At 25.6% G+C, this 14,693-nt stretch overlaps 1 protein-coding gene across 1 annotated transcript in view; it reads right to left on the reverse strand.

Annotated features, from left to right (window-relative positions):
• LOC119606049 (neuronal acetylcholine receptor subunit alpha-7) overlaps nucleotides 1–14,693 on the reverse strand; it is a 165,366-nt gene that overhangs the window by 123,502 nt on the left and 27,171 nt on the right. The window lies entirely within an intron of this gene.

Consider the following 14,693-nt stretch of genomic DNA (forward strand, 5'->3'; position numbering starts at 1 on the left):
CTCTTGTCTTTTTTCCACTCAGCCATGCAGCAAACAAATTTATGACTTTTAAAAACTTTTTAAATGATTTTTCTTTTTTTTTTTTCCAACAACAATTGTTGTTTTGAAAAAATACATAATTCTTATTTGGTTTTATGCTAAAATTAAAAATTACAAAACAGCTACAAAAAAGTATAAATTACTTTAAAAAGAAATAAAATGTATATGTATGTATATGTATATAACATACATACATATGAGTGCTTGTTTAATATAAACGATATAATTTTTTTTAAATAGAAAAACTCTTTTTGTGTTCGAGTTTGAAAAACTTTTAATTGAAATTTATATTCAAATCTTTTACATTAGAAAAAAACACAGTTTTTAGTTTTTACTGCTCTCACTCTTTTTGTTAATAAATCATTGGGTTAAGTTTTTAATTAAAATGTCATTGTTTATTAATTGAATTACAATCTAAATTGATTATCACTTTAATAATGATTTAATAAATATTTGTCACTGTTTGTTTTTTTATGTGTTAATTGTTTTTCTCTATTATTACTTTTTTGTTATTTTTGTTATTAATTTACATGCCAAACGTTGTTTAATGTGGCGTATGTGAAATATTTAATGCAATTAATTATAAATCATACGTCGTGTGATTTGTGTTTATGAAAATGATTAAATTTAAAGACGTGTTATATTTATGAAAACAAATAACAGTAAATACCAAAGATGTTTGAAAATTATTATAGAGACAAATCGACGAGTTTATGGATGATACTATAGACGAGTTTAAAAACAAGTTTTAGATGAGTTTATAAACAAGTTTAGAGTTATTAGACCAAACTTTAGACGAGTTCGTAGATGAAACTTTTAATGATTTTATACACGATTCTAAAAATAAGTGTGTGCTAGTTTAGATAAAAGTTTGAGTCTATAGACTAGTGTATAGTTTAGAGAAAAGCCCATAGATTTGTTATTTGAATAGAATCTAAACTAGTTTATAGATGAGTCTGTAGACTGGTTTATAGATGAGTATATAGAACAGCTTATAAATAAATCTATAGATTACTTTATAGACCAGTTTATAGATCAGTTTTAGACTTGTTTATATATGAGTCTGCAAACTAGTTAATAGTCGAGTCTAATGACTAGGTTATAGGTGAGTATATAGACTGAGTTTAGAGAATAGTTCATAGACGAGTTTTGAGACTAGTTTATAGTTGATTATAGAGACAAGTTAAACTAGTCTTATAGATGAGTCTATAAACTAGTTTATAAGTAAATATACAGACAACTTTATAGACCAGCTTATAGATGAATTTTAGACTAGTTTATAGACGAGTCGTGGTTGAGTTTATAGATGACTCTACAAACTTTTTAATAGTAGAGTCTATTGACTAGATTATAGTTGAGTCTATAGATTAGTTTGTAGACGAGCCTGTAGACTAGTTTGTATGCGAATCTATTGATTAGTTTATAAGGCAGTCTATAGATTACGGATGAGTCTATAGACTGAGTTTAGAGACTAGTTTATAGACGAGTCTAGAGACTGGTTTATAGTTAATTATAGAGACAACACCATAGACTAATTTATAGAGTCAATAGACTAGTTTAATAGTAAATCTATAGACTACTTTATAGACCAGTTTATAGCTGAGTTTTAGACTAGTTTATAGACGAGTCGTTGTTGAGTTTTTAGACTACTTTATAGATGAGTGTACAAACTAGTTAATAGTCGAGTCAATTGACTAGATTATAGGTGAGTCTATAAACTAGTTTATAGACGAGCCTGTAGACTATTTTATATACGAGTCTTTAGACTAGTTTGTAGACGAATCTATTGATTAGTTTATAAAGCAGTCTATAAACTACTTTATGGATGAGTCTATAGACTGCGTTTAGAGACTAGTTTATAGATGAGTCTAGAGACTGCTTTATAGTTGATTATAGAGACAACACCATAGACTAATTTATAGAGTTTATAGACTAGTTTAAAAGTAAATCTATAGACTACTTTATAGACCAGTTTATAGATGAGTTTTAGACTAGTTTATAGATGAGTCTACAAACTAGTTAATAGTCGAGTCTATTGACTAGATTATAGGTGAGTCTATAGACTAGTTTATAGACAAGCCTGTAGACTAGTTTATAGACGAGTCTTGGACGATTTTATAGACTAGTTTATAGATGAGTCTATAGACAACTTTATGGATGAGTCGAATATATAGAATCTAGACTATATAGGAGTTTATAGACCAGAGGCTATAGACGAGATTTTTTAGACGAGTTGCTAAACTATAGTATAGATTTGTTTATAGGCAAGACTAAATAATTTTACATGAAAGTTTAAGCTAGTTTATTGACGACTCTACACACAAATCTTTATATCAGTTACAGCTTTTGTTCCACTGTGCAATTGTTGATTGTTTTTTTCTTATAACACATTCATAAAAGCGTGTAAAATATATAACTTTTTCCCCCTCAATAAAAACCCATAAGAATAAATTTTTTAATGATTCATCAAAAAAAAGTAGATATAAAACTTTTATCCATTACAGCTTTTCTCCCTTAATTTCCCTTCTAATCGTAGTAATCATTTAAATCACTTTTTCTGCCCATCATATTTTAATGTTCATTAATTATTCATATCAATCACAATCAACAGTAGAAAATGTCTACAATCATTATTATCATGCTCTGTTGCCTACAAAATGTTTTATTTTTTTTCATTACAATAATGAAAAAATACACATATTTAAAAGTTCTATTTTTTTCATTTTGTACTTTTACCACATTTGGCATAATTATCATACGTTTTGCAGAATATGGGTGGCAAAAAGTTTTTTTTTCTCATTTAAATAATAAACCGCACAACACATAACAAAAACATATGTTTTTTTGTGGCATTGTATCAATCACATCATATCATTTCACATCTCAACTCATCATCATAATCATGAATTTCTGGTACATCAATCAAACAATTAATCAATCATTTGCAGTTTAGAATTTAAGCTGATGCAATTATTTTTACTGTTTCAGTAATTTAGCCAAATTTATAAAGGAAATATTTAAATTGATTATTTCAAATGGGAAATACATTTTTGATAAATTGTAAAATTTTAATTTGTTTTTATTTGAATTGTAAATTGAAATTGCAACACACATACTAAGTTAATAATAAACTATTTTAAATGTTTATTAATCTATAACTATTTTTAACTATTTACATTAAAACAGTTTTATTTATTTTCCATTTCAGTTGTCTACTCAAAATACGGTGAGTTTTTAATTTATCCTTTAACTTCTCTATAATCTATTAAAATCAGCAAAACCGCAATCAAATTGCATGAAATTTTTCTTGTACACAGAATTGAAACTACTTGTTTCATATAATTAACATAATACTTCATGTTTAGCTAAAAATTTATATCTCATCATATAAACGATTTTGAAATTATGTGTCATTAGCAGCAGCATGTTAAAATATTCATGTGTTGGCAAAAATTAATTTTCAACATAAAATGCGATGCGCGCATTAAAAAGCGCCAAAAAAAGATGTCAGAAAATTTGATTTCGCATTAAAACTAATGTGCGTTCATTAAGTTCAATTGTGGCTTTAAGAGAATAAAAGAGAAAAGAAATAAATCACACAACATTTTATATTTTCAATAAATTCCGAAATCTTTTTTATATGATGTTTCTTTTTTTTGTGAACATACTTCACTGTCAAACGGGGAAATATGGATTTGTTATTCTGTTTACAACTCATTGAACGTTTTTAGAATAAAATGTTAGTTTTAGTGTAAAAAGTGAGTTAAGTATAAAACGTTTTAGTTTAGTAAAAACCATTAGTTTTATCATAAAACGTTAGTTTTAGTATAAAACGTTGGATTTAGTATAAAACGTTAGTTTTAGTATAAAACGTTAGTTTTAGTATAAAACGTTAGTTTTAGTATAAAACGTTAGTTTTAGTATAAAACGTTAGTTTTAGAATAAAACGTAAGTTTTAGTATAAAATGTTAGTTTTAGTATAAAACGTTAGTTTTAGAAAAAAACGTAAGTTTTAGTATTAAATGTTAGTTTTAGTATAGAACGTAAGTTTTAGTATAAAACTTTAGTTTTAGTATACAAGCGTTAATTTTAGTATAAAACGCTAGTTTCAGTATAAAACGTTATTTTTATTAAAAAACGTTAGTTTTGTATAAAACGTTAGATTTAGTATAAAACGTCAGTTTTAGTATAAAAAGTCAGTTTTAGTATAAAAAGTCAGTTTTAGTATAAAAAGTCAGTTTTAGTATAAAACGTTAGTTTTAGTATAAAACGTTAATTTTAGTATAAAACGTTAATTTTAGTATAAAACGTTAGTTTTAGTATAAAACGTTAGTTTTAAGTATAAAACGTTAGTTTTAGTAAAAAACGTTAGTTTCAGTATAAAACGTTAGTTTTAGTATAAAACTCTTGTTTAAGTATAAACGTTAGTTTTAGCATAAAACGTAAGTTTTAGAGCAAAATACTAGTTTTAGTATACAACTTTTTTTTAGAATAGAAATATAGTTTTAGTCTAGAACGTTAGTTTTATTATGAAACTTTAGTTTCAGTGTAAAACGTTAATTTAAGTATAAAACGTTAGTTTTAGAATAAAAAGTTAGTTTTAGTATAAAACGCTAGTTTTAGTATAAGACGTTAGTTTTATTATAAAACGTTAGTTTTAGTTTAAAACGTTAGTTTTAGTATAAAATAAAACTTTAGATTCATTATAAAGTGTTTGTGTTAGTATAATACGTTTGTTTTAGTATAATACGTTAGCTTTAGAATAAAACATTAGTTTTAGTATAAAACATTACTTTTAGAATAAAACGTTTGTTTTAGTATAAAACCTTAGTTTTAGTATAAAACGTTAGTTTTAGTACCAAACGTTAGTTTTAGTATAAAATTTCAGTGTCAGTATAAAACTTCAGTTTTAGCGTAAAACCTCAGTTTTAGTATAAAACCTCGGTTTTAGTATAAATCATCACTGGCTAAAACATGTTTTTGCTAAATTCTACAATGAAGGATATTTCAGTATCGCCAATGCCGAATTTAATACATCAACTTGTTTCTGCCATTTCTGGTTTTTTTATTGTTTCATATTATAACACAAAGAGAAAAAACACAAAAAAGGTATTCAAACACGCAGAGAAGCACTTATTCATAGTTGAAACGCGTCTAACATGACAAATAAGTCACAGATGTTAGGTTATCCATATAAACTACACACATATCCATATGTATGTTTATGTATTTGAGTATGTATTATTACAATAGTAATAATATGAAATCGTGCTTTTTCAGGGATTTTTTTTATATTTCGATCGAAACCAATAGGATACAAAATGTATAAAAATATACTTTTATTATGCAGTTTATAGGGATTTATATGGATTTGTTGTAGTTATTGGGAGTTTTTCATTTGTTTTTTTTTTTGGGTTTTCGATGACACTCTTATACACTTCAAAATATAATAAAATAGAGTTTTTAGGTATAACTTTACATTTTAGTTTATCATATTTAAGCTGTCAATTTTGGAAAATTTTTAGGTGTGAAATTGTATAAAAAATCTTGACATGCTTTAGAATTGTCAAATATTTGTTAATATTCGGTATTTACTGCAAAATGAAGAATAGACAGAAAAAAATTTAGGGGAAAACTTTTTTTTAAATTTTTACAGTGTATTAAAGTCAATATTTGCCAAAAGCTCACATATTTGTAGTTTACACTACCAGCATTAGTATTGTTGTATTGCCAACGATTAGGTAATATAATAATCCTACATATTCAAGTATTTTGAACATGTTCGAATTCATAATAAGAGTGATTTTTTCGATACTAAATATGTCCACCCCCTCCTTTGCCTAACACTTTGTGGTTGGTGTGAATGGATTTGAATGTTACATGGAACTTAACTCGACACGTCAGTGCATGAGTAAACATGTGTGTTAAAATTAATATGTATTTATCTGATGATGTTTAATTTTTTTTTAAAAAAAAAAACAAAAAAAAAAGTTTATATATAATTTAATGCAAAACTGAATGACCGAAAATTTTCACAAATATGAAATCATTAAATAGAATGAATGTGATTAGAACTGTTACAATATGTTGTAAGAGTAACAGTGGGACAGTGATGAAGTTAGGAATGTAAGTTAACATTTAAATAAAAATTTTTAGGAAATTCTTATTTGCAGAGAAAACTTTTAAAGAATTTTTTATAAAACATATAGTGTACTAATTGTATGTAAAAAATTAACTTTTTATAATTAAACTAAGTTTTACACTAAAATTAAAGATTTATACTAAAACTAACATTTGATACTAAAACTAACGTTTTATACTACAAATAAAGTTTTATTTTAAAACTAAAGTTTTATACTAAAACTGACATTTTATACTAAAGCTAACGTTTTATACTAAAACTAAAGTTTTATACTGAAACTATCGTTTAGTATAAAATTTTAGGTTTTATACAAAAACAGGTTTTATACTAAAAATAACATTTTATACCAAAACTAACGTTTTATACTAAAACTATCGTTTTATACTAAAACTATCGTTTTATACTAAAACTATCGTTTTATACTAAAACTATCGTTTTATACTAAAACTATCGTTTTATACTAAAACTAACGTTTTATACTAAAACAAAGGTTCTATACTGGAAGTAAGGTTTTATACTAAAACTAAAGTTTTATACTAAAACTAACGTTTTATACTAAAAATAACGATTTATACTAAAACTAACTTTTTATTCTATCTATTCTAACTTTTTAAACTATCGTTTTATACTAAAACTAACGTTTTATACTAAAACTAACGTTTTATACTAAAACTAACGTTTTATACTAAAACTAACGTTTTATACTAAAACTAACGTTTTATACTAAAACTAACGTTTATACTAACACTGACGTTTTATACAAAAATTTACGTTTTATACGAAAACTAACGTTTTATACTAAAACTAACGTTTTATACTAAAACTTACGTTTTATACTAAAACTTACGTTTTATATTAAAACTTACGTTTTATACTAAAACTAACGTTTTATACAAAAATTAACGTTTTGTACTAAAACTAACTTTTTATACTAAAACTAACGTTTTACACAAAAATTAACGTTTTGTACTAAAACTAACTTTTTATACTAAAACTAACGTTTCATACTAAAGATAACTAACCTTTTATTTATTTTATACTAAACAAAAGTTTTATACTAAACAAAAGTTTCATACTAAAACTAAAGTTTTATACTAAAACTAACGTTTATACTAAAAATAACGTTTTATACTAAAACTAACGTTTTATACTACAACTAACGTTTTATACTACAACTAACGCTTTATACAACAACTAACGCTTTGTACTAAAACTAACGTTTTGTACTAAAAATAACGTTTTATACTAAACTAACGTTTTTTTTAATAAAAATAACGTTTTATACTAAAACTAACCTTTTATACTAAAACTAACGTTTTATACTACAAATAACGCTTTATGCTAAAACTAACGTTTTATACTAAACTAACATTTTTTAATAAAAATAACGTTTTATACTAAACTATCGTTTTCTTCTGAAACTAACGTTTTATACTTAAACTAACTTTTTATACTAAAACTAACGTTTTATACTAAAACAAACGTTTTATACTAAAACTAACATTTTATACTAAAACTAACATTTTATAATAAAACCAACGTTTTATACTAAAACTAACGTTTTATACAAAAACTAGCGTTTTATTCAGAAACTAACGATTTATAGTAAAACCAACTGTTTACACCAAAACTAACATTTTATACTAAAACTAATGTAAACCTAAACGTATAATTTTAGCTTTTTGTACAATATATTTTTTATAAAGTTTTCTTTTACGAAAATATTAAGAAAATTTTCATCAAATGTGATATTTTTTTAATTTTAATTTCTAGTAATTTTTTCTCTCATCATGAGAATGTTGGTTTAACTTTTATAACATGTTTGTGTTAGAAGTACCTTCATATTACTACTTATTTATCCTGTTTGGCCTTGTAAGTCTTTTATCCTCTAACGTTTTATGCCATTTGCCAGCAATACATTCCAATGTCTAAGTCATTTGACCATAAATTAGGCTCGATATCTTAAGCACAAAACAAACAACAAATAAAAATCTTCTCACTAAACGAAAAGAAGAAAATCTTTACTTTTAGCTTTAATGCATGCATAAACATTCCAGCATACTTTCTATAAAGCATACATGATAAACCAGTTGATCAGGTTGTTGAAGACTTTCTTGTCTATAGAAAAGAAAAAGTCTTTTTAAACTGTTTTGCTAATTTGGCCAACTGGGTATGACTGTTTATAAGTTAGTATGTTTGTTTGTATTATGCTTATTTCATTTTGTATGATTATCACGTGCTACTTGCTACAAATTGTGGCATGCAGATGTTCAGTAAAATACAATATTTTATAAACATTCATTCATTTCTAATTTTTTTCGTATTTCTTTTTTACTATTTTATATACATCATCATCATCAACAATTTCATGGTCTTACTTTATAGAGTAAAGAAATTTGTTCATTCTTTAACTTACATACATGTATGTGTCTTTGTCCAATGAAACGTGTTCGTGTGACATTATGCTTATGCGTGTCAGAGTGTGTATTTAATATTAAACTTAGAAATTCATTATTTTAGTAATCTTTTTCAAATGATCTGTATTATTGATTCTATAAATATTTGATCATTTTGATATCAAAGTTTTTTTTCTACAAAATTTGAACTTAAAGTTTATCATTTGCTTTCTATTTTTTTAGATGTATGTGGGCAAAAATGTACATATTTAAAATTCACTGACGACTCAACGTCATTTCCTTATTTACTTTAACAATTTCAATTACCCTGAAACAAAAAATTTTCTTTTACAACCAAATCCATTGTTTTGAAAGGAAAATGTCCGGCATTAAAACTGTAAAAATATCAGTAGACATATTTTGCCCGCCATTAACTCATTGTTTTGACACTTGATATGTCAACCAAATGTCTGATATTGTTTACGCTGCTGCCTTCGCTGATGGTGGTGACAATTTTACACATAATTGAACAATTTTCTTTGTCCATTCTATGAAAGTGTATATTTGCAAAAAAAATAAGCACGAATAATTGGATAAAATAACAAAATTCCCAGCAAGTTTATAAGAAACCTATGTCAACTCTTTTAGACTTACTGTCTATTATTTTGAGTCATTCTAGACGTCTACATTCTAAGTAGTAATGCTGGGGGGAAAACAATCATCACTTTTTAGTCCCTAAGTAATCTAGCAGGATGTCAATCGTCATCCATGTAATATAGAAAGACTAAACCCATTATATTTAATTTCCTTTTGGGCTCGACTACACGCACAGCAGGGTGAATGTTTTAATGTATGTTGTTTGTCTTACAAAAGTATTTATGTACAAGTATTAATTTTGTCAAATTGTCAGACATATTGTAATTTTCAAAAAGTTTCACGTTTCACTCAATGGAAATTAATTGCATTTTTGCAATATCAAAGAAGGAGTGTGTTGAATTTTTCTATTACTGTTACTTTATGACTAGAAAAATTTCTGTAAATAATTGTGAAATATAATATTGTTGGGTAAATAAATTTCAATTATTAAAAAAAAGAAACATTTTAAATTTATAATTGTTTCTCTTATAATTTTGCAATACATTGTTACTAAAAAAAGTGTTCGCATTAGTATTATGTTTTAAGCTTTTAATTTGTGTTAAAGTAATAAACATTTATAACATATTCATACATTTACATTTGCGTTGAAAAATTTTAAAAGCTTTTAATTTATTTGTGAAAAAAAGAAGATTTTTTTTTGCTGTTTTCTTTTTAATGGACAAAAAGGACTTAATTTCCATTTTGTTGTCGCAAAATTGTAGGAAAAAATGGCAAATAAAGTTTAATGGTTTAAATGTAACCAATTTTTGCGAGACAGTTTAACTGTTATAGCCTAGACAACACATTTAATGGTAAAATTATGAGCCATGTTTAACTGATTTTGGAATTTTGAAATGTTTCAGTATAAAAACATAACATTTTTAAAACATACACATGTTTATAATACAAAGTAGAAGTTAATAAGATTCATATAGAATATTCGGTTTACCAACAATGACTTTATCGCGAGCACTTGCTTTCACACATAAATGGCAACCAGAGAGCTGTTAAGGTTTGGAATTCAAACACTTCCTCTCGTTTAAATGTCAAATAATTTATTGCTTAATAAATTGAGATCAATACGTTTTTAAACTTTACTTTTGTTCGGATACTTGCTGGGGTTATTTGACTACACAGGGGTATTTGTAATTCGCCTATAATATACGAAAAGTTTAGAAGCTTGCTTTTCAAATATTTTTGTTCAGATTTTTATTATTTTTGGCAAAAATGAAAATTTTCTGTTAAATTGAACAAAGTATTGTTTTACACATTAAACAAATATGCCAAGAAACATTGGAAATAACACCAGCAAACAAAACAGTAAAGAACATCCCACATGAGAGAGAGAGAGAAAATAGCATAGATAACACTGAACAACAAAATCTGTCCTCATCTGTCAATTTATCGCGGCTTTCGAGATATCGTGTCATGACGTTTGAAAACTAACTAAGTAACTAGTGGCTTCCGGTAGGTTGGTGTAGGTTAGGTATCCTAGGCTAAACGACCGGAAGTGGTGGGCAGGATTCCCACCTGAGGCACTGGACACTGGACTCAACAGGCCCGAGCATTTCCCCGGATTTAATGTAATTTAAAGCTAACAAACTAACTAACTAACTAACTAACTAACTAACTAACTACTAACTAACTAACTAACTAACTAACTAACTAACTAACTAACTAACTAACTAACTAACTAACTAACTAACTAACTAACTAACTAACTACTAACTAACTAACTAACTACTAACTAACTACTAACTAACTAACTAACTAACTAACTAACTAACTAACTAACTAACTAACTAACTAACTAACTAACTACTAACTAACTAACTAACTAACTAACTAACTAACTAACTAACTAACTAACTAACTAACTAACTAACTAACTAACTAACTAACTAACTAACTACTAACTAACTAACTAACTAACTAACTAACTAACTAACTAACTAACTAACTAACTAACTAACTAACTAACTAACTAACTAACTAACTAACTAACTAACTAACTAACTAACTAACTAACTAACTAACTAACTAACTAACTAACTAACTAACTAACTAACTAACTAACTACTAACTAACTACTAACTAACTAACTAACTAACTAACTAACTAACTAACTAACTAACTAACTAACTAACTAACTAACTAACTAACTAACTAACTAACTAACTAACTAACTAACTAACTAACTAACTAACTAACTAACTAACTAACTAACTAACTAACTAACTAACTAACTAACTAACTAACTAACTACTAACTAACTAACTCTAACTAACTAACTAACTAACTAACTAACTACTAACTACTAACTAACTAACTAACTAACTAACTACTAACTAACTAACTAACTAACTAACTAACTAACTCTAACTAACTACTAACTAACTAACTAACTAACTACTAACTAACTAACTAACTAACTCTAACTAACTAACTACTAACTAACTAACTAACTAACTAACTAACTACTAACTACTAACTACTAACTAACTACTACTAACTAACTAACTAACTAACTAACTAACGAACCTAACTAACTAACTACTAACTAACTAACTACTCTAACTAACTAACTAACTAACTAACTAACTAACTAACTAACTAACTACTAACTAACTAACTAACTAACTACTAACTAACTAACTAACTAACTAACTAACTAACGAACTACTAACTAACTAACTAACTAACTAACTAACTAACTAACTAACTAACTACTAACTAACTAACTACTAACTAACTAACTAACTAACTAACTAACTAACTAACTAACTAACTAACTAACTAACTAACTATCTAACTAACTAACGATCAAACTAACGATCAATTCAATCTATTCCATTTTCCAACATAAAAATTACAAAGATTACATTTACTATGTGTATGTAGGGTGTCAATATGTTTGTGTAAAAAAATTAAATGCATTAAGCTTTATTTTTATTTATATCAATGTATGTATGTGAGCAAGAAAGAGTTGCTTTTATTGTAACTGCATATTGCCACAGTGGTCTTCAGGGAATAATTGCTACAAACTACATATTAAGCGGTATTAAAAGTTCTGAGACTTTTATTTCGTTCCAATTTAAAATACATTATTTTAAAATAAACAAACATTTTGAAAACATTTTTTCATTAACAAATTTTATATGTAAAGTTATAATATAGGCCCATTGTGATTTAAATAACCCATAGGTGTGTATAGAAATCTAGTTGCTTGTCCTTTTGTTTATATATCAGAGTGTGTGTTTACCACTGTGTTGTAAAACATTTTACATTTTCATATTTGACATTCAACCAAAAAAAAATCTTTAAAAAACAGAGACCCTCAAAATCCAAAAAAAAAAAAAAAAAAAAATATAACAACATAACTTGCTTGTTGTTTTTTGGGAATGTGGCCAAATGTCTTTGGAGGATTTCTATGAGTACGGCGCTGTTGTGTGTAGGAATGTATACAATTTTGACAATTTTTGCTGTTTTACTGTGTTTTATTTTATGACAAGGAAAAACAAAATTAACATGTTTTTGTTGACAAAAGCATTTATATAAAATTTAGAAAAAAAATCTTAATAATAATAAAAGTATATAGTATAATATTAGCCTATTATATTTGATAATATTGACTGTATAAAATAAACATTTCAACATTTAGATTTTGTGTCTCAAAATTGTGTCTATTAAAATTTCGATGTGTTGATGTAAATTGTGTAAATAATAATAATTGTATTTATAATAAAATAAATGAATGAATATATGAATATGATTTTATTGTTGAAAATTATTGAGCTTTGAAAAATTTTATTTAATTTAAATGTTAAATGATACATATGTTTGATTTGAAGTAAAAATTGTTGTTCTGTAACACTAAGCACTAAAAATATATTTGAAAAAATATATAAAATTAAAGTTATTAGTAATAATTCTATTTTATTGATTTTCGGCCTTGGGTAAAGGTTTCTGTTCATTTTAATAAATTTTACTTTAACAAAAGAAATAAAAATTAATAATACGCTAATAATGTTTAAAACAAGGCCAATTATGTATATAATTACTAAAATAAAGAAAACATTTGAAAAAATCCTTGGCATATTTTAACCAAAAAAAAGCAAAGAAAACAATTTCACCTCACTAATTAGAATTTGATTACTAACATAATGGTCAAGAAAGAAACAAAAAAAAAAGGTTTCACCCATTTTAAGTTGCTGGCCATTGTCAAAAATAAAACCGCTTTAAAGGAATGAATGAATTAATTGTCTGTCGGGCAACCTTTTTTTCCTTAATGAAATTTGAAAAAAAAAACAAACACAAACGAAAACATTTATAATAAAACATTAATTAGCAGGAAAAGTAATTTGAAATAAAAAATAATATTTACAGGAAAACGAAACAAAAGCTAATGTTTTGCCAAATAAATCATTTGAATATTTTATTTAAAATAATAAAAAATAATGGCACACTTCCGTTTCCCAAAACAATTTAAAAGCGGGTCATAGCATAAGTAGCAGAAACTATAAAGAGGGGAATTGTTCAAAATTAAAAAAAAAAAAAAAAAAAAAAAAATAGTTTTAATGATTATTGCCAGCTACTGAAGCGTTTGATTAAGAAAATTTAGAAAATTTACAGCAATCAAAATTATTCATTAAAATTTCAAATTTTTAGTACAAGATTTCCAAATATAAAGTCATCAGCTAATAAGATTGTTCTCTAGTAAATCCCTTCAAATATTAAACAATACCCAATGTGTGTATTCATTTAGTCTTTGGCAAGTTGTTGAAAAAACAATCAATTTTTGCAAAATTTTGTCCCATTTAAAAAATTAAAATTTCTAACACACACACTCACATCATTTCACTTACATGAAAATGAGGTTTTAGATAAATTGTTTGAAAATTTACAAAACAGACACTCGCACTCGGTCCAGTGCATAGAAATGTGGTTATATTGCTGTGTGTGTGTGCTAGTAAACCGAAAAAATATTTGTTCTAATTACAAATTAAAAAAGGAAAATAGAAAAAAAAAAAAACAAATAGACAGAGAAAACCCATTTTGGCAATTTAGATACAAGCATAATTTTCGATAACGAGCAGAATGTTTAAAACTAGTAAAACCAAATCATTTTTACACTCACACACACATAAACATACATTAAGTAAACGTATGTATATGTTGTTGTGGTTTTTAGTGTTTGAGACAACAAAACCAAAACAATTGTAAAATATAAGTTGTATTGGTATTGGTAAGTAATTTATATTGTTGTTGCGATTTACTTCGGGTTGCAGCTGTCCTGCAGTTTAAAAGGTCGAATCTTACTAAATGTCTTTTTATTATAGCTACCAAAAACAATATATTGATTTTATAATTGTGTTGATAATACATACATATAATCCATATACGATCAATATATAATCATATTTCATCGTAGCCTCCATATAAGGTTTCCTTCAGAAAATTAATTAAATGCTCACAACTGG

The sequence above is a fragment of the Lucilia sericata genome, unplaced genomic scaffold (assembly GCF_015586225.1).
Source record: "Lucilia sericata isolate MDLA Ls3-8-SP2 unplaced genomic scaffold, ASM1558622v1 Contig000548F_arrow, whole genome shotgun sequence".
Lineage (NCBI taxonomy): Eukaryota > Metazoa > Arthropoda > Insecta > Diptera > Calliphoridae > Lucilia > Lucilia sericata.